The sequence below is a fragment of the Rhinichthys klamathensis genome, unplaced genomic scaffold, assembly GCF_029890125.1.
Source record: "Rhinichthys klamathensis goyatoka isolate OS25496 unplaced genomic scaffold, OSU_Roscu_1.1 h1tg000425l_1, whole genome shotgun sequence".
NCBI classification, from domain to species: Eukaryota; Metazoa; Chordata; class Actinopteri; order Cypriniformes; family Leuciscidae; genus Rhinichthys; species Rhinichthys klamathensis.
In genome coordinates this window covers 162,172-184,892 of record NW_026606923.1, presented here as the reverse complement: position 1 = coordinate 184,892, position 22,721 = coordinate 162,172, and the positions used below count along the sequence as shown (strand labels likewise).

At 38.0% G+C, this 22,721-nt stretch overlaps 1 protein-coding gene and 1 non-coding gene across 2 annotated transcripts in view; one reads left to right on the top strand and one right to left on the bottom strand.

The window, feature by feature from the left end:
• Positions 1–22,721, top strand: part of axin1 (axin 1) — a 136,554-nt gene that overhangs the window by 54,166 nt on the left and 59,667 nt on the right. The window lies entirely within an intron of this gene.
• Positions 16,663–16,734, bottom strand: trnat-cgu (transfer RNA threonine (anticodon CGU)). The gene has a single exon. It is a non-coding gene; the product is annotated as a tRNA-Thr (tRNA).

Below are 22,721 nucleotides of genomic sequence, written 5' to 3'. Positions count from 1 at the left end.
TAGAATGTTTTGAAGCATCGAAAATACATTTTGGTCCAAAAACTACGTCTTTATTCAGCATTGTATTGTCTTCCGGTTCTGTTGTCAATCCGCGTTCACGAGTCCGCAGTGACACTGCTGACGTAAGACGCTGCTGACGTGTTATCTGGTGTGTCCGTGTATTCGGGTTCAAATAAATATGGGCAAAAAAATGCAAGTCTTCCTCTGTGTGGAAATCCATAGACATGTTTGCGAAGATTGTTTTGTTTACAGCGTGCGTCTCCCTCAGACTGTAAACGAAGCACGGGCGCACCAGATAACACGTCATCAGCATCACTGAACGCGGATTGACAACAGAACCGGAAGACAATACAATGCTGCATAAAGTCGTAGTTTTTGTTATTTTTGGACCAAAATGTATTTTCGATGCTTCAAAACATTCTAACTAACCCACTGATGTCACATGGACTACTTGGATGATGTCTTTATTTCCTTTCTGGACAAGGACAGTATCCACCTTATTCCTGACGACCTTACTGCGTTTTGAATTATGGGTGGCACTTCCGGTTTGGGGAACTTCCATTCAAAAAGGCTGAAACGAATCATTTCAAATCTTAAGGTTGCCCTACAAATAAAGCTGATCCGTCAGTTGTGGATGAGCTGTCCATTTTCCTTCATGATTTATTTTCAGACATCATGAGAATAACGTTATACTTGGTATTTTAACGTGACATGTTATAACAAGAATATCTATGGCAAGAGCTCTTTTCAGTCGCTGCTTTCTTTTCCTCATGATGATTTTTATTTTTTCCTTTGCAATCCGCTGTAAAAGTATGAAAAAAGTACAACATATACGGCAGATTTGTGGTCTGTTCTCCCGAATTTAATTTACGATAATAATTAACTGGAATGCACGAAGAATATCTCGTTATTCTCCTTAAATCCTCACGTTTCTTTCCAGGTTTGTTTTCACAGGTAAATGCAATTTATAATCTGTCAAAATGACGGAAATCACTTTGATATAGTGTCACATAATGCTGAAGTTAATGAACATTTTTGATAAGGCTTGTTATACAATAGGTATATTTGCCTACTACAGTGATATTTAATCAAAGACTATTTTTGGTCTGTTGACCTTGTTGATTATTTTAAACTTTTAAATTTCATTTTAATGTTCGATGGTCGAAGGGTGAGTCGATTAATGTCATCTCATTGTGACACTTTTTTAACGTATTGCGTTCATAGAGCGAGCCTTTCACTGATTGTTTACAGCTTAACGGAAGTTACACCCATAATTCGCGCAAAGCGTCATGGGGCATAGGAATAAGGTGGATACCGTACATACATTTTCAATGGAGGGACAGAAAGCTCTCGGACTAAATCTAAAATATCTTAAACTGTGTTCCGAAGATGAACGGAGGTCTTACGGGCTTGGGACGACATGAGGGCGAGTCATTAATGACATAATTTTCATTTTTGGGTGAACTAACCCTTTAAGGTGGTAATAAAACGCTGTAATATTACCACAGTTTCACCAGGGGTGTAATTGCTTCTCTTCGAAAAGCACTGTATAATTTAGTTCCCATGTGTAATCCAGTCTATGATCAGCTTCATAATAGCAAGCCATATAATTACTGTCAAGGTTTAATGACCTGCACTTGAACAGCTCAAATTGTATCAGTGGGTTTATTTGGAGCTTGGCATTACTCTTAAAAAAAAAAAAAAAAAAAAAAAACATACGAAATTCAGCATTCCTCATATCCTTCCAAAAGGCTTTAAACTCTACTTTTGTCTGTCTAGAAAGCATTATGATCACACGGTAAGGTTTACCAGGGCTTAATTGGTGTAACATGATAGCATATTGCTGTGGCTTTCACACCCTGAGAGATGGATCTAATTGAAGTCTCTGGAGAACCCAGCTAGCATATGGAGCTCCTCTAACTGTTTCCCACCTGGCAACCGGCGGAAGGAAAGAATCTCTAGCTTTTTTTGGTCCCAGAGCCTAAGCAACAGCCCAATGAGTATGGTGTGTGTATCAGCTGACCTGTAGTCTCATGACTTTAGTTAACATTTTCCTTCTTTTTTTTTCTGTGATTATTTGCCAGTAGCCAGTAGTCAACATTTCAATTATAATTGTATTTTTTTCATGGATTTTCCATCCATTTTGTTCAAATTGCAAGACTTTTAGGATGGTGTGTGTGAATGAATGTTTGTTTTGGTGTCCAGTTCATTTACTAGATGAGATTTTATTCAATTAATTGTTGCCTCTTTGCCACAAATGCCTTCGGAAACAAATTCTTCACAAAAACACTAAAAAGATTGAGGTATAGCTTGAGGTAATATGTATTGTAAAAACAACTACACAGGGGGGAGTGTGAGGGTAAGATGAGCCAGTGGGTAGTTGACCCACCCCCTTTATCTTGCCAACTGTACACTTTTCTTGTCATGTGACCATATATTTTGGAATAACCCATCATTTCTGCCAGTTGAAAAGGAGAAACACATGCATGGGAGGAGTGGAAGGTACCCATTTATTTTAAAAACTGTTTTTGGCTTGTCAAAAAAGTAAAAATTGTAGCTGTTACATCAAAGGATATTTGTCCAGGTCTATATTTATATATGATCCATATTGGTGATTTAGCAATGCCAAGAACCTTTTGACTAAAATGTTTATTAGTTTCAGAGACATTTATTTGTTCATTCTAATTCAATTTGTATTTAATTTGACTAGAAACACTGTTTTGGGGGAAGGTTGCAACTTTGGTGTTCAACACATTGTTTCAGAAATTCTAACAATTAAAGATATTGAAATTTCAACTTCGTTTGGTTGGCTTTATGTTTTTAAGTTAGCTTTAAGCAGAGCCGGACAGTAACGGAGTACATTTACTTGAGTACAGTACTTAAGTACAATTTTGAGGGATCTGTACTTTACTCGAGTATCATTTTTGGGGAGTACTCATGACTTTACTCAAGTACATTTGAGAGGCAAATATTGTACTCTTTACTCCAATACATTTCTATCCATAACCGTGAGTACCCGAGTAAAAAAAAAAAAAAAAAGTAAAAAAAAGAAAAAGAAAAATCTCGGAAACCCTCAATTTGTTGTTGCCCTCTCAAACGTGATTGGATTGTGCAGGCGCCACTGATTGGGACAGCCTATCAGCAATCACTTTCAGCTTTCCGCCAAAGTCAACTCCATGGTCAGATTTTATATTACACATTTATGTAAGCCAAGCATTTGGTTTGAAGTTCTTGAGTATGTGGTGTGTTTAACACAGTCAGGTTCAAATGTGGCAGTGGCGTAGCCACGAGGGATTTCTGATTTCTTAAAAAAAAAACTTTAGGAGGCAAAATATATTTTTACTGATTATGTGAATTACACTGCGCAAACCAAAGTAGGCTACTACCCAGCGAATGAAGAAGGGTTGGCGCTCAGTCTCCACAGTACATAAAATATTAATTTTGTTTTATTGTATTTTTCGGGTTTGCATTTATGAGGAAAAAACAATGTTATGGACGTGTTCTCCGTTACGGACGTGAGCGCTCTGAAAGCGGTATAAAAAATGAAACTTTCACAGAGACATCAAACAGAAAACACAAAACCTTTCTTTAACCTGAATTTCGTTTTGCATTAATTGTATCTTAATTTTAATCAATGTTTCATCAACCAATTGCCTGGGTTTAATAAATAAGAAGTAAATAGCAGACAATAGATAAGAAATGGAGGCGCCGGCACGTGAACTGGATCTCGTCTCATAAATGAACCGAAACTCAGTGTATAAGGTAGCCTACTTGCCTCTCACAGACATGTCTACTTTTAAACAGAAAAATTCAAAACGAAAGAAAAGAAAATAGACTACAGACTGCTCTCTGCTTATGTAATCCGTATGAAATGTGCATTTCTCTCTGGCGCGTTCACTACTGAATATCGCGAGTCAGCATCGTCAACTTCATCTAGCCGACACTGACAAAGAAAACACTTGTTTATTAACAAGTGTTTATTAATAAACAATTAAAATATCTCCTTGCTATATTTTACATATTCATAATCATTCCTTTTGCCGATTCTTTGTGACAGCTTTTAGGTTTTTTATTGGCAGCGCTACCCTTACATGTGGTGTGTGTGTGTGTGTGTGTGTGTGTGTGTGTGTGTGTGTGTGTGTGTGTGTGTGTGTGTGTGTGTGTGTGTGTGTGTGTGTGTTGTCCCCGCATTTAAAGATGGGAACCCCCCAAAAAATTAATTAAATTAAATAAAGCAACATGGTAAAAAGATGAAAATGACTTGATTTTACTTTCAATTCCTTTTACATTCTCCAAGGTATTAACATTAACATTTTTCATAACTCCATGTAGGACGTTTCTGTGCCTAAATGTAAGCACTGTGGCAGTAGATTACTAATGCAATATTTAGAAAATTTACTCTTGTACTCTTGATACTCAAGTACTTTTAAAAACAAGTACTTTAGTACTTTTACTTAAGTAGACATCTGACTGTAGTACTTTTACTTGTACTTGAGTAAAATTTAGCAAGGGGTATCTGTACTTTTACTCAAGTAACAAAGCTCTGTACTCTGTCCGCCTCTGGCTTTAAGAAAATAAACATTATTTGTAAGATGAAATTTGATTATTAAAGTAGTTTTTAAAATAGGTAAATTCTAAAAAATTCACATGGGTTTGATTCAGATTCATTTAGATGGTCAGTTTAAACCCAGATGGATCAACTTACCCCTAACCTGTGGTAAATTGAGCCACAGGAACACTTTTTTTGGTCATATTTTGTCATATGGCTTAAAAAGCCATATTTTTAGAACCCTTTGTCATATATATTCTGATCATTTAAAATTATATGAAACCTCCTGAAATTACTGTACTTTACATATATTTTCATTGTACTTTTGCCTACTTTTCTCTTATCTTGAGGACCATCTGGAAAAAAATGGATCATCTTACCCCACTCTCCCCCTATGTTGTGTGTGGGCGATCTATTATGGTATTTCATGATATATGAGTTATTTGAAGATATAATTCAATTATATAGTTATAACTGATATATATATATAATTATAATATAACATATAGGCCTAATTATAATAACATAAATGAAATTATTCTAAGATATAAATGCACAATGCAATGTTTTAAACATTGGACAGTCTGTGTTAAAAATGAAAAGAAAAACGACATACAAAGTGATTGTAAAAAAACTAAATTAGAAAATAAGTATTTATAAAGACACTCAAAGATATTTGTAAAGAATTTTTTCATTTATTACTTATATCTGGCACAGATAGATAGATAGATAGATAGATAGATAGATAGATAGATAGATAGAAAGAAAGAAAGAAAGAAAGAAAGAAAGAAAGAAAGAAAGAAAGAAAGAAAGAAAGAAAGAAAGAAAGAAAGAAAGAAAAAGATAGACAACAATTGTAACATATAGACAGATGTTAAAAAATGACTTGGATCTGTGATTGATTCTTTCGTTTGATTTGACTGTCGAGAGTAATGTCTGGACTTGTAGCATAAAGTGAATCTTTTTTTTTAACAAGCTGTTTCTCTGGGAGCATTGACTCAAGTCTTAACCTGTCTCATCTGTTTTAGTCTAAAAAGTCTTCTCTGGCCCTGTTATATAAACATGTAAATGAAAGACAGGGAAGCACTACAACTGATCCATAACTGCCCTATGTCTTTACAAATATTGCACACACTGTCATGTAATTTATGCGCATCTTGTCCTTCACTTTGAACCTTTAAATCCATTTGGTGGGCTGAAACACTGAGGATGTGACTCAGAAATAAAAGCCATGTGCACTGGCTTCCTTTCTCATTTCCCCTTGACAAAGGCCCAAGACACAGCAGCCACAAGAGCACACAGGAAGTAAATCTTCAAGGACTACCACTTGGGAATCATCGCAGCGAGATTCCCCTGAAACCCGAAGACTTCCAACAGCTCCTAGCTGCGAACGCAGACAAGAAAAATGGCAGAGATGAGACAAACATGCTAGCAAATGAATATCAGATGACTCCCAGCCACCTTAATGCATGAAGCTAGGCTCAGCTTTTATTCAGAATAGACATTCATTCATTTGGTTTGGCTGTGAGGGGGTGGCATGTGGTTTTAGTTAAGAGCTGAACTGCTTGGACCGCTCGCTACAGCTTCGTCTAATGTGTGTGTGTGTCTCTCTTGCTTCTCACTGACCCCATGACTCATGACAGCATGCTATGCTCCTCTCCAACACAACAGGAGCATTACAGATACTAAGAATGCAGACTAATGGTTGGCCACGTGGTAATAGCCCTGCAGTAAGAGGATGCATGGATCATAAAATTTAAGTCTTGCAAGGCAATCGTCGACAATAGAGCCAGTCAGCATTTTCCTCACCACCCCCCTGATCTCTTTAATAGATCAAGGGAATCAAAACACCTCTCAGTAGATAACTTCACTTGTACTGCAGTTGACATGTACTTCTTTATGTAATACATTGAGGTGAGGAGGTGCCATTTTCACCACTGCATTTTGAAATGTCTTTAAAGGAACAGTAAGTTAAGCTCAATCAACAGCATTCAACAACCACCATTTCATCTCGTCCATCATTTTCTTTAAAAAAAAAGAGGCAAAAAATGAAGGCACTTACAATGAAAGTCTAAATGAAGACAATTATTTTTGAGAATTTGAAAGCAGTACATGACCTTGTAAAGGTAATGGCTATACTTTTTATAAAAGCACTTACTTTAATTTTTCTATTAAAACTTGTATAGCTGTAAAGCTGTTTGAAAGATAATGTGTTTTAATTAGATGGCAATGACGCTATACAATTGGATAAAACTTATTAACAGAAATTAATAAGCTATTTTTTCACTAATATTATGTTAACACTCAAATTGTTAATGTCTTGTGGCATTTCTATTAAAACAGTATTTTAATGTTTTTGGACCCATTCACTTCCACTATAACATTGTGACACAGATTTTTGCCTTTTAGGAAATGAGGGACACAAGTGGAAGTGATTTTTTTTTTTTGGTAATCAACATTATGCCACAAATGCTGTAGATTGTCCTGAACCTGGAATATTCCTTTAATATTTATATTGCAATAAGATGTTTGCAGCAGCAGTCAGAAGCCAATTTGCTGTATCACGGGAGCATGTAGTAGCCAGTGTGTGATGGGCTCGTGATAACCACAGAGACAGTGTAGCCAGCCAAAGAGCATGATCCATTACTGAGCCCACTGGCAAACCAAAACAACAAAACCAACATTGTCAAGTCTCTGTAATCTCTTTTAAATGCGCACCAGATGGCAAGGCAACTTTAATAGCTTGTTTGGTGAAAGATACACATTTTTGAAATCCTTGTCTTTAATGCTTCATACTGTTAATGGTCATGTTATCTCTGTTGTGGTGGCAAACTAACTTTTGGGCTTGCCATTAACAAAAAAGACAATAAAAACAGAGAAGATGTTTTTTTTTATATGGCCAGTATTGTTATTAAAGCTATTAGTTTAGCTACATTTCTCAGTAGTGAGATGGTAGCATCGCTATTTTTAAAATCAAGTTTTTCATAACGATGCTAAGTGGTAGCTTATGGATAGAACGCCACGTTTTTCTTGATAACATTTCAGCAATAAAGACGTCTGTTCAGTATTCACTTTGGGCTGTTTAGTGAAGTCATAAAACAGAGAACGACCCTTTCGAATCTTAACTATAAAGTTTTATTAGGCATAACATTTTTCTAATTCTAATTCTCAGTATCCACCTTATTTTTTAAAACAACTGAAAAATAATGCCCACCTCTGCTTAGAGTTTAAGCGTTTAACAGATCTAATGCATTCAAGGTTCTTGTTATCGGTCCAGATGATAAAAGACACCCCCGAGCCCTCCAACCAATGGCGCCATGTCTCCAAGGCCACCTTGACTCTGAGAGAACCGCACCAACGCATTGACCTCCACCACAAACTGATGAGATGAGAAATAACTGACGCTATTTGAGTGAAGTAAACAAAGTAATAATAAAATTAAAAGCAATAGCTGATCATTCTGCATAACTCGGTCGCTATTTAAATCTCACATCATCAGTAAACCGTTGCTTTACCAAGGCAATGACTGACGCGTTTGTATTACATTCCAAAGAGCGGCCGCTGTCATCCCCACAGTGGAAAAAGGGGTACCTGCTGGCCCGGATCGGCGAGGAATGGAACGGTTTCGCAATGAGAACCGTTCGGCCTGGCCGTGAAAAAAGCGGCTCATGTCTCTCAGCATGTCATGACTACGGGGGCGTTGGATAACCCGAACGGCACAACCAAATATTCAAAATGCGCCCTGGGCGTAATAAACGCAGTCTTGCACTCATCCCCCTCCCAGATGCAGACCAAATTATAGGTGCTGCGAAGGTCCAACCTCATGAAAAAAGAGACTCCCAGCAGACGCTCGAAACCAAAGACGTCAATGGCAAGGATAAGTATTCAGCCCCCGATAGTCTATTTAAGGTCACAGGGAACCAACCATCTTTTCCACGAAGAAGAACCCCAGATCTGCAGGGGAAGAGGAAGGGCAGATGAGTTTGGGTATCAGAGAATCAGAAATATATTTCTCCATGTCCTCCCTCTCAGAAGTGGAGAGCGAATATAACCCGCCCTTAGGTGGAGACATACCTGGAAATAAGTCTATAGCACAGACATAGGGACAGTGTGGAGTAAGAGAAGCAGCTCTTGACTTACTGAACACCCCCTTCAGGTCAAGGTACTCCTAGGGCACGTCAGGCAAGGCCCAAAGGTTCATCCTGCAACACAGAACAAGACACAGGGGAGCACACAGACAACAGATAAGAAGCATGACCATAATCGCTCCAGGATAACACAGTATTCTGAGACCAGTTTATGTGAGGAATATGGAGCATGAGCCAGGGATGTCCAAGAACAACCAGGACAAAAGGAGAGTCAAGCATAAATCGGATCTGTTCTGTATGGTTGCCAGAGATGGTTAGACTCACGGCGCATTAAAATGGAATAGGGAGGGTAGTGATTGACTAAAATAGGCTGAATTAAAGGAATAATGGGGATCTTGAGTTGGCGGATTAATGTTAAGTCCCAAAAATTTCCTTTGGGACCAGAGTCCAAGAGAGCATAAACGGAGTGGTGAGATTCAGATTGCAGTCTGGCTACTCTAGAGAGAAGCAGACAGAGAGGATTTATCAATGGTAATACCGCCTGCCAGTAACCTTGTTTCTACAGACAGGTATTGGCTTTTACTGGACATTGAGCACCGATATGTCCGGAAGCACCATAGTACAAACAAAGTCCATGAGCATTTCGTCATTCCTTCTCCTTCTGGAAGAGCTGAGTTCTGCCCACCTGCATGGGTTTCGTTTCAGATCTGAGTCGGGGCTGACCATAGCATTGGGGATGGGCTGAAAGTAGTCCGCCGTCTCTGGAGCGAATCCTTGCCTAGAACAACCCATGCAGGGCCATGTCCCACTGCGCTTCCTCGTTCCAGTTGCTCTCTGCAGCCAGCGTGCAAATCTCAATGGAATAATCCACCACAGATTGATTTCCTTTGCGTAGCACTGCCAGCACACTTCTCTGCTGGAGACAGTGCGGTCAAAAACCATCTTGAGTTCCTCCGAGAAAGACTGTAATGAGGAGCAGAACTGATGTTTCCGTTCACACACTTCCGTTACCCATTGACCTGCTCGACCAGCCAGCAGCGTAATAACTAGAGCCGCTTTAGACTCCTCCGAGGGAAATGCATATGGCTGGAGAGCAGAAAACAGAGAACACTTGGACGACACAAATGTGGCTCACCAGAATAGGGTGCTGGTGGTGGTAGTCGAGGTTCGCTGTGATGAGCTGGGAGATCTCCAGTGGGGGAAACTGACGGTAGGTTAGGCGAAGTGGGCAGGTTCACAGTCTCGGTCTTCAGTTGCTGGAACTGGGCAGACAACTGGGCAACCTGCGCTACCAAAGCCAGAACAGTTAGACCCGCCGCCATGATTTGTTCGTCTTGGCGTTCCATATGAGCGTTTAGTAGAATTTATTAGAAGGATTAACCCCTTGAGATCTATCATCTCGTTTTCAAACTAACTAGTTTCAACAAACTTTGGGCAAACAATGATCTGACAAGGAATGACTGGGAGAATATGTGATGAAGAATGACAAACCGGTGAGATTGACCTGATTAGCTCATCAGTGCGATGAGTTGCCCTAGCAACGGTGACGGCCAACCAGGCCAAAGGGGGAAACAAAATAAGACAAAATGAACACACGCACCCGTGAACCGTGACACATTCTGAATAATCATCTAAATTACATCCATGTGAAATTGAAAGACTTAAGCTGCAGATTGATCAGTCTCAGATATAGATATCCTCCAGGGCATGTCTCATGCTCTCTGATGACATGCACCATGTTTTCTGTTCAAACTTTCTGCTGATTTCTAAATATAACTGTAGGGCAAGAAACGGTAAACATATTCCTCTTGAGTTGCGCAAGGGCAAATTGTCACGTGTGCTTTTTCTATATATCTTACCCTGCTGAGACCTGTGAGAATCATTGCTCGGGATGGTATTTCCACAAACCAGTTGGTGCACCAGCAGAAGAATTATTGCATGTTGATATCTTGGCGTTTAAGACATACCTATTAGCATTTACAAGCAGTGCAACAGACATATTTGGTGTATATTTCCTACTTCTTATTGTTTGTTTGTTTTTATGAAGAAATCTGCACCCATGAATAACTTCTGTCATTATGTCGGCTGATTGAGGTCCTATCCAACGCACTGTATAAACTGTACATGAATGTTTTACAGTACTATTGTGAGCCATACTGATGATTTGGTTGTTTACATAGTTTTTAAATAAATGTAATCATTTCATTCTCATCTCATCGTTTCGAGACAAGTTTATTTCCCAATGGATTCAGTTCATTTTGTTCAAACCTCTCAATGTCTGATATTCTGCTAACTAACAGATGTGACACTCTAAAAGAGGCTGAGTTGTTTCAACCCAACTTTGGGTCAAATATGGGCAAATTTTAAATTTCATTTTTAACCCAACGTTTGGGTTTGTCCATATTTGACCCACAATTGGGTTAAAACAACCCACCATTTTTTTAGAGTGTATCTTGAAAAAATGACAATTGTGTAAATTTCAAAATAACATTCACTCTATATAGTCTATCACATGAAGCAAGTATCATTTTTAATCCATTAAATTAAATACCATATAGTGCCGAAACTATAGACAGGTGATGTTTACAAAACATAAATCTTTTTTGGTATAACCCTGCTGCTTTGCCCCAAGAAAAAGAGTGAGAGATGTAGATTACAGAAGAGAGGAACACTTTTTGCTGCCTGTTTCCAAAGTAACAAGCATAATAAAAAGCATAATAAAAATCATGGAATAACAGGCACAAGCTGTGAGTTCTCACATTATTCTATAAACCAACACTTCTCAAGAGGTTCACTTGTTTGAGCAAATGATACGATCTTTTAATGAGTTCACAGTCTTTTAAAATTAAGCTAATATGATGGCTTAGTTGATAATAAGATATAAATGGACTTTTCTACTTTTATCAAATAATTGAAACTGACAGTGGTGACAGATCCATGCAGAAACAATGACTTTACTGCTAACAAGCTTAACTTATATTTGTGTACAATAAATAAAACAAGCACAAACATGGAGGGCGAGGGGGGAAACACATATTTGCAGGAGTTTTGATAGATTCTCCATTTTAAGAACTGTGAAGGCTCTTTTTGTCAGGGCAAGATTCTACATGGGGTTTTTTGACAACCCAAACCATTTCATGTAAGACTGTTAATGTGAACTGCCAACTCAGCACAAATGGCTCTCCAGTGCATTCTTTAAAACTGATTCAGAGGCCTTAATGACGTCAAAAGGAACAATGAGCAAGTGACTTTGCAAGAAATTTAACACTATGTTTAAGAGAGATTTCGAGTTCTTTGACAGACTTTGCACTCTTAAAAATAAAGGTGTTTTTTTTGGGCATTTATGGAGACGTGAAGAATTTTTATCAATTATGGAACCTTACCATTACTACACAAAATGTTCTTACTAGTGAAAAAAGGGGTTCTTTGGGGAAAAAAATGGTTTTAGCACTAAAAGGTTCTTTGGGGAACCCAAAATGATTTCGTTATCACAGCGAAAATCCCCTTTTGAATCATTATTTCTAAGAGCATATTCTAAAAAGTAGCAGGCAATCATTTGTTGCTCTCACCGTTTCCTTTTTTAATTTATATCAATCGACATTGTACAGAAATGTGTGCCACTGAAGTCTATTATGGTTACAGACACCACCACTTTTGTCATGTGAAGGGAGTTCAGTGAGGAAGGATGAACTGTTGGCTCTGTGGGGTGTCAATAATTACTTTCCCATCTGAAACTCTCCCTTTCTCCTATTACCATGAGTTGAGCCGTAACAGAGCCACAGAACAGAGAAAGCACCACAGCTAATTCCAGCAGGACTTGTGCCCAATGCCCAGAGATTTTAAAGACGCGCAAGCCAAAATGCCTGGCAATGTAATGTTACTATAGTGATTATGAACCATAAAGCATTTAATCCTAATAAAGATTACTAAAAAATAGACACAGAGTATGTGAAAGTTTACTACTTAATATTCCCAAGTTTTGCAGTTTGGCAAAGCATAACAAAACTATCCCCTACTCACATGTGGCATTAGCTCTTCACATTCTTGGAATCACATCCTGTTCCCTCAACTAGCAATAGACCCCTTGTTCTTATAATAACATGGCATGATATGTTAGTGTGCTAAAAGATCACTAAAGGTGAGTTGCTTTTGCTTTTTCCACTTGTTTTTGATTTGACATGAAAATATCTGAGTTGTTGTTTCTTGTCGTATAAATTCCCATATTATTTATGAAGCATACCAGCATTACTCCTATCTATTTGTTCATTTTTGTCAGCATTAGCTCTGGGCAGCGTCTCATTAAATCATGATTGACATGAATGAATGCTGTGGAGTGTCAAACTCCTAGCCATTCATGAGCAGCATTCTTCGTAATGACAGACAAATCATTTCCATAGAGATTTCCTTGGACTTTAGGAATTCCTTTGGTGCTTGACTGTTCTGTCTGTTTGAGCGACCCTCAGGGGGACGGTCCCATTCTATATGTTTCAGCAAGAAGATCAAACTGTGCATGCCAGAAAATGGAGACAGAAAATGAAACCAGATTGTTGCCACCATCAGCTGGATGACAGAACGCTTGAGTAGATGCAGCAGATGCTTAAGGCATTTAGTGAGCTGCCTTCGGTGCAACACAACATAATTGAGCACCAAACATAATATGGGATATTCCCAAATGAATGGAAGAGGTGGCTTTAGCAATGTCATTTATGCATCATACATACTGTAAGTGTAGGCAGACATGTTCTGCGGCCATCAGTCATTTGGAATACACAACTCTTTCCATGACAACATGCACGTAAACATCTCATTTCTAAATAGTGATCAGTGCAAGAGCAATAAGGATTTTTAGGGGCATTATGATGGTAAAACTGAAACACAAGTGCCCCCAAAAGCCCCTCATTCTCCCTGCGGTATTACATTGCAATTCAGTGCAATGTACAGTGCAATTTCAGATCATGCATTTGCAAACACACAGAGTTGATTTAGTGACTAATGTTTATACAGAACTTTTATGCAATAAAACCATTTGCCTCACTATCATCACCAGGCACAAACATATCAACATGACATAATGTAATTCAATTGAGAACCTGTAATTGATACAGTTGATGTAGAAATAACTTTAAGTTTAACTATTTACTCTTGTCGCGCTGTGGGAGTGTGTCCCAGAAGCGGGACTTTGCGGGCCAGTTGGATTGACATCGATACTCATCTTGCCCTCAAAGTCCCGTCACTGAATTCACAATATATATTCAAACATCAACCGTTAATAACTTTAACACATACACCACTATTAAACTAAGACTAAAGCATTCATTTCCTCTATAACTACAACCTCTGATCATCTGGTTGATGTGACATAACCACATAACTTGTATTATCGAATATTACTGCCACATGCATAACTTACTCATATCTGACTGATAACAATACATGTACTTCCTGATTGTAACAGTGAAACATGCTTTTTTCAGTGACGCTGCTTTGAAACAAAATGTATTGTAATAAGCACTTGTATTGAATTAAATTGAATATGACAAATGCATGCATGGTTATTAATTTGACATTTTCAGGCTTGTTTTTAAGACATTTGATCACAAATAACAAGCAAGTGACCTTCTTGAGTCATGGCTTCAATTGAAAAATGTTACACATATGCAGTAATTACAGTGGCTACAAGAGCTATAAGCTATCGCATGAACTTCAGTTCTTTCAAGCATGTGGTTTAAGGAAGGCAATAAAAAGCTTTTTAAAACCCTATCCGTATTATTAAGAGCTTTTTGTTAGGAGACAACTGGGCGTCATTTGAGTCCCAGACAGTGTGTTCGACTCCCTGGAGAGTTCAGGTACTCTCTCAGACACAATCTGTCTGCCTCTGTCGGGAAGCAACATCCGCGAAAAGAAGCGATATGCACCTATAAATGTCATGCGGTTGCTTAAAAAGACACACCACATACAACATCTCTATCTGTCCCCTTTTAAATGCAAACGCAAATTCCCATTGTAACGGTTTAGCGGAATGTCTATTATGACATCATCAATGGAATTAATAAGTATTCTGCCCGATGCCCCAATTCCGATCACACCTGCCATTAAAAAAAGACGCGCAAATCCATATGGATGGATGCAATGTCGCTTGAAACTTACCTCGAACGAATAAAGCACTGAGGGATTGAAAGAAACATCTGTCTGATTCGAATCAGATCTGGTTTCTTTAAGTGCGCGCTATACGTGCTCCTGCTGGTGAGATGAGCAAGCGTCTAGAGGAGCAGACTGACTCTGTGCATGTTAAGATCTCTCTTGCTCGTGCATTGCTTCATGGTCACGCTACTATAAAGCAGGGGCCGAGGAGGGGGAGATGCCATTTTCAGCAACACACGCCAATTGTGCGCTAAATTCCGCGCGGACATTCTCGAGTCTAATGATCATCAATGGGTGGCAGTATGCAAAATCGCTCACATGCGAGTGTCATGCTGCCCGATGCTTTTCTTTTGCTTTAAAAGGGAGCGGAGTCAAACACGTGGAACTGGAAATGGAGCTGGCAGTTTCTGTTTTCCTAGAAGTCATTTCCAAATATAGAAACAAGGAAGGGACGTTCTTAGAAACCCCTGAGTTGCTATGACCGAGTTAACATCTTTTCGCTGTTTTGTCATCTATTTATAGCATCCATCTAGTGTCATTTTGACCGTGATGTCACGTAGCGTCAGTCAAACGGAAGAACTTGATTAACGTTACATGTAGACTACGATGCAATTAATAGCTAGCTATATTGCCGTCTTGCTCTGCGCCGAACATCACACTTGTCAGACGTGATTCAAACGAACGTCTTTAAATACATGTAAATATGTGATTTATTAATCTGCAATCAAACCTGTGGGATTAGAGCACTGCTTTGTTGCTCTCTGCCGCCCTCTTTTGCCGAGCTCGTGGCAGTGATGACATTGCAGTGACGCCACACAACAGATTACCGCGCTTCCGGGTTCCTCAGACAAGTGGTACCTACTGATGATGATGATGTATAGCTATAGCTAATATAAGCATTGTTGTTAATGTTAACGAGAATTATTAGGGATACTTGCTGTTTGTAATATTTTTAATCATATTTTTATTTTATTCAGCCTTTAGATTTTTTTCTAACGTGTAACAGGTTGTTGAATAACGGAACATGCCTTAAAATAAATAGCCTGATATAAAAGTAAAAAAATTAAAAAATAAAATAAACGAAAGAGAATTGAACACAGGCCTAACGTTACTCAACAGACCTACAAGATGTAGTTTCGTTAATAAACATTTTATCGCACTATGAGTAGGCACTGATCAGATTTAATAACAGCGCGTATTATTTCAGGTTCAGCAACTGAACCATTTCAATTATCATTTACATTAGCCTACACGTGTGCATTTTAGCAGACACTTTTATCCAAAGGGACTTACAAAAGAAGATAGCATTCATCAAAGAGCCAATCGTTATAGTTTTCTTAGTGTGTGTGTCGAATTTAAAGCTCCAAAAAAGTTTAGGAAATGGATGGTTTCAGTCTGACAAACATTTCATTTCCAGCTTCATTTGAAGCTCTAAAAAAAATTCAGCGAACAATCCGGAAGTCACTCCGCAGAATGTGTTTGTACACTGTGTGTAACGTTGTTCAATATTTTTATACTATATGTTGGAAATGACTATTGTTATGTTCATTGCTTGTAATTTGACTGGCAAAAAAAAAAAACGTTAAAAAACTGCAGCAAATCTTGAGAAGGAACCTGCTCCATCCATCAATGTACTCGAAATTGTCAAGTGATCCAGAAGACATTGAATAGAAGACCTGGCTGGGGTTAGAGGGTTAGGGTTATGGGTTGGAGGGAGCACGCCTTGAAGTATAGACAATTACTTTAATATGCCCATGTCTTAGTGAGTTTAGTTCCCAAGATCTTGAGGCAAACCAACAGAGCTTTACAACATTTTGAGATATTCTGTTCACCTTTTCACCAAGCCCATATGAGTCTATGTTGATGGACTGTAATGGACTTAAAAGGCACGGACGGGGTTCGAACCCGCGATCTTCGGTTTACGAGACCGACGCCTTACCACTTGGCCACCGCGCCTGCGCTCTGATGCCATTGTTTTCTGTATTTGACATCGAGATATACATCTGTCGTTAGGATACCCGGGCCGCATCGTAAACAGCATTTTGCATCTGTGTGTACATGTTTCGTCAAAACACACAGAACTACCCATGGCTGTTCAGGTACTATGAGAACAATGGGTCTTCTTTGATTTTAGCGGGATAACGTTACATATCTGATTTCCTCAGTTCCTGTTTCCTCAGGAAATTGGAGTAGGCTAAGTTACTTTAGGCTATGAGCATCCAGATGAAAATGTGTTTAAATGGTATGATTTAGTTAGACTATTTTAATGTTGGCGTTTACCTATCGTATTGAGTCAAAAAGTGAATTTCCGATCGTTCAAACCATTCGCAAAGCGTTATTTAGTCTGTCAATGTCAGGTCTCTGTGACATTGAAATTATATACAACAAACGTTTGAGTATACAAATAATACACAGAGGCAGAATTTTGCACTTATTTACTTTTGGGAACACTGTTGATAGATGAGTCGGATGTATCAGTGAATCGCTGTTTTGAACCGCTTGAACCGATTCGCTGAAATGAATCGAACTTCTAAAGGCTGTAAACTCATCCAGATCATCCTCGTTACATCGGATTCGTTTCAACCACCAGGGGAGGCTGTTGAATCGTGGCTTTAGTTATGATATCAAGCAGGGAGTTTGTTGGTGCACTGTCATAATCGCCACATGATATAAAATTGAGACCGCGGAGCTTTTGTTAACCTGATCATGATCCTGAAAAAAAAAAAAACATTACAGATTAAACCTTACACATTGGACTGGATTGCTCCAAACAGGTTTGTGAGTTATTCCAAATTTTTGGGAATAAAAATTGTGTGTGTTTGTGTGTGTATGTATGTAGCTATGTATAGCCTGTAATGATATTGCCTTCACATAAATTATATTTTAAAATATATTGAAATAGACAACAGTTCCACAATGTTTGATCCAGGAAATGCAGCATTGGTGAGCAAAAAATACTTCTTTCAATAACATCTTTATTATTCTAAACTTTTTGACCTGTAGTGTATATATAAAACAACATTATACAAGACATCCACTGGATTTTTTTTTATTGTGGTGGACTTCACAATAATAACTTTCATTAATAACATTTAAACATTATTAATGAATATAATTTATAAATTAAATCCTATATGTTTTAAATATGAGTTTACAGACCCCTTGTACAAAAGCATTCAGCACAGTCCACAACGTTGCTTTCAGACACATACAGTTCTTGAATGGACGTACTGCAGGATCATTATCTGGCACACACTTAAGGTCCAGACCATTTCACACCAGTTTCAGTTTTGATATAATGTATGAGTATGAGAATATGCCTCTTTTCTTAAATGATCTCAGCAGTGAATTCAATGTTCTCTTTCTACGAGGCAAAAAAAACTGTGAAACGCAGATATTGAAGAATAGATCATTTTGAAAGTGTCATTTGCATTTTCCGTTCAGCTCAGTGAAGCTCATAAATGTGTATTAGAAATCAACATTTCTCCTCCCTAAATACAAGTGCATAAATCTATTTGTTATTCATCCAGTTCAGTGGATTGTATCAGTGTTTAGAATCTGAGAGAAGAGCTACATTGGTGTTTGTGGTATTTGTCAAAAGGCTCTATGCTGGTAAATTGAATTTTGTTCCTGCTGAACTCATTATATACTTTGCGACCTCTATGTCAGAATCCATAAATAAACCCTCATAGTTTGTATTTATGTTGCTGCTTCCTATATGTGGTTGTCTGCACTGTGGTTCTTACACCTCTGCATGGAAGTGTATGGTGAAAAAAAAAAGGTTTTGAGTAGCACAGATGGTTTGGTCAGATGCACTCCTTATATCTCTCTGTCCTTTAATCTTCTCTTGTTTTGTGTGTGCTCTTTCATGGCAGGCCCGGGCTCCAATCTTACAGCCTGAGGGGAGGAATAAACAAGAGTCTCTGGGAGAGACAGCCAGAGGTGGGAGGGGGAGAGCAGTACAAAGATGGGGGTGGGAATGCAAGAAGAGCTCATTTTTGTTGCTGAAACCTGAGCATGCTGAGCTCTTGACTGAGATTTCAGAGCGAATAGGAAAGGCACTGTACAGGCAAGGGCCATATTTTGAATAATGCTCTGTGAGTGTTATATTTTCAAAGCGCTGTGTGATATCTGCCCATAATGTTTCTGCTGCTTTTGATCTATGTTAGTGTAGACAAAGATGAAAAAGGTATCTATAATGATATTCATAGTTCTTACATTACACACAGTTCATCATTTAATATGCACAATGTCATGATAGGACATGCATAATACAATGACAATGGTGATGCTCATATATGAATGTATATACAGTATATATATATATATATATATATATTAAATATACACAATTTGTATAATATATATATATATATATATGTATATTAGATGATATATCTATATATATGTGTGTGTATATATACATATATATAATGTTAATTTAGTCTAATAGTAAATAGTAAGCAGCTTATTAGTCAAAATACACTTTTGCACTTTTTTCTGTTTTTATTAATATTTGCTTTATTTGCATGTTTTTCTTTCTAAAAATAGAGAGAGCTAGTAACGTTTTTTCTTGTAAAACGATGAATGTAAATTGAATGAGTAACTGTTAACAGGGATTTATTGTCAATTCAAATAGTTCTTAGTCACGAAGGCATGAAACTTCTAATTTTATAGTAATTCAGAGATGACCATAAGTAAATAAATTATGATATTAAAGATAACTTGAAGAAGGTTGTCTACTTTGCACATTTTAATAGACTTTGGTTATTTTTTTTTTTTTTTTTTTCAGAATTGTTTGGTCAAAGTCACATCTATTTTGTGTGCTTATTACTAAATCATGCGAATTTGCCAATCAGAAACGATTTCTTTGTCATTTATGAGGTGGGATTTGATTCGTCAATTACACTATGTCTTAGTTTCTGCCAGGAGTGAGTTTGAGTCATTGGGGGATGGAGCGATCTTTGAGGTGTTGGATTTGATTGTTATGCAGAATTGATTCAGTCTTCTGAACACCTTTGCTCTCCATTGATCTTCAAATCAATGCAGCACTGGAAACGTATAACCATCCCTGAGTCTCAATATCCCTTAATGAGGCATTTTTTATTCATGCAATAGTCGACTAAAAAGTCTGTTCGTACCTTCTTTGTGAGAACAGGGAATTCTGAGAATGTCTTCCAGCTGTGAATTATGTTAGGTGAAGCAGTTCACTGTTTGAGGTGAGAAAAGCCTTTCTCTGTAGCTCTTGGAAGACAATTCTGATAGATGATCCTGAGGAGAAAATGACTGACTGTCTGTCTTACAAAGGAAAATAGATTTCAGCATGTGACTTGCAGTCTTCACGGAGGATAACAGTGTACCAGAACCCATGATTATGTTGATTTATCATTGCCGGTTGTCAATTTTTTTTTAGGAATCTAGTGTCCTTTTGTTGTTGGAGTATCAGTCGGCATGCTAATGTTCGCTCTATTTAAGAGGTGTACCATTAAAGTGATATGAACTGTTTGCTGCCCTTATTTTGCCAGCAGCAGGACACTGGATACTCTTTTGACACACCTTCAAAGCCTCAGGATATTTCACTCTGTTTTTGCTGACACTTTTAAGCCACTCCTCCTGACATTTCCAGTCTGTTTCAGTCCTTGAAATGGATACCTTACTATTATTTGACACTTTTCTGTGTTCTTATCTGTTTAATCTTGGGTGAAGATTCCACAATCATTTTGTGTCAACAAGAGTGGCAGTAAAAATGGTTGAATCTCTTGTATTATTCAGAAGAGAATACATCAGTCTGCTCTATAATGACCTATACATCTGACCTTAGCAACGGTATGGCTAGGTATTGTTTGTTTATGAGCCAAACAAAAGTATTTCGACTCTCCCCTGGCGCTTTTTTTTCTGTGTGGGTATTGTGCAGTATTTTAATGATGTGTTGCACTGGTGTATTATGTGCCCTTTCGGTGCCGAAGGGAAAAAGAGAACTGTCTATATCTTTCATCATCAGCAAAAGATATTTCCCACTGCATCAACTACAGTACTTTGATGAGAATAGGTCATCTTTTTACTTTATAACTATTAATAATCATTTGAAGCTTGTTTGGTTTGTTATTTATCATTTACCATCCAGTACCTTACCTATAATGATTGGGCTACGTATTTTGGGAATGAAATGAAAAACAAATGTAGCTATAGTATCCTAGCAACACTGTTGCTTTTGGGCTAAAATAGCTCTTATTAATTGACTAAAATAACTATGATGACCTGGATAATCCTGACAAAAACAAATGTTATCCTCTGGGCTTTGAGATTTATTCAGTGTGTAGCATAACAGATATTAACAAAACAATTGCAATTTTTAAAGTAGCATGATTAAAACGTATTTTCAGACACATGCGGATAAGTCAATTTAAAGGTACAGTACCATTCAAAAGTTTGGGTCGGAAAGATTTTTTAAAATGTTTTTGAAAAGTCTCTTGCTAAGGCTGTATTTGTTTGATCAAAAATACAGTAAAAACAAAAAACCTATTATTACAATTTAAAAGAACGGCTGTCTGTTTTAATATAGGCTGTTTTAAAATGTAATTTATAAGCTGAATTTTCAGCTTTCAGTCTTCAGTGTCACATGATCCTCCAGAAATCATTCTAATATGATGATTTGCTGCTCAAGAAACATTTCCAATCATCATCAATGCTAAAAACCAGTTGAGGAATTGAATGCATCTTGAAAATAAAAGCATGAACCTCAAGAAGGACTTATTTATTCAAAGTTGCATTTATTAATCTAATTACATTTTTGTTCCTTTAGTAAAATAAATGTCTCTTTAAATATGTCTTATAGTGCTATAGCGTTTCAAGGATCAGTACCTACAGTCGTTTTTTATTGATAAACAATGAGAACGACTCATTAAATATAATGTATCTGCGGTCTCCCTCCCTCAGTCCAGAAACCCCCCACCTGAGTCCCCCCCCCCCAAACGCATGAGGGGCCACTGAGACTAATGGCCAGCTGCTATTTTGCAGTGACTTTCTTTTCTCACTAGTCACATCGCTGTTCTTGAGCGTGCGGAATCAAAAGTGTCTTTTCAATAAGAGTCCACGGCTAGCCGACGCAAGCCCAAAGACAGCATGATGTGAAGTCCTGAAAACAAGACTAAGTGTGTGTGGTAAATTTGTTTGAGAGTGGTGGCGCCAATGCAAATGCAAGTGGCAGGCAATACCAAGGATCCTCGCCAGGATGGTTTGAATGGAAAATCGGTCATTGTGGGAAGGGTTTGCTGGGTCTGACCCTGGCTGCTACTAGACAAGCAAGTGTGAAATCCGTATGAAAGGTAAGCAGCTGATAACATTGCCCAACAAAGGCAATATCATCTTTCGCCTTCTCTACGTTTTCCTTTCCAGCACGCTCATCTGCCTACGCCGATTTTGTTCGTCTCGTCTCGCTATGTATATTTGTGGCTTTTTTCCCATTGTTGGTTTGTTGTTGTTTTCTTGCGATGAATGAAATGCTCCCAAACATCAAACAGCATTGGCGTTAAGGTTTGAAAAGGACCGCTACTCCGTGGTCTTTGTGCTTCCCTTTTCATCCTCCTTAGAATGGGCAGCATATCGGACAGCACTCGGCTTTGTTTTTTTTCTTTCAAAGCTTATTTCATTTTTGTAATCGCCACCCCAAGGTTCGTCACACTTTGTGATAATATCCAGTTCCATTTCTAATGTTTACTTTGCAATTAGGAGCAAATCACTCATGCCTGTGGGGTCTGTTGCCATAGTTACAATAGGGTTCCGAGGTCTATCATCTGGTCCTTGCGTCCACCAATCAGGTTGCAGAGCTGAAGCTGCAACATAAAGTAAAGATGCACATCTTTCAGCAACACAGTAGTAAGAAACAGAAAGAGGTCCATGAGTATAAGAAAGTACTCCGGGGTTGGCGAGTAGGCGACTGCGCC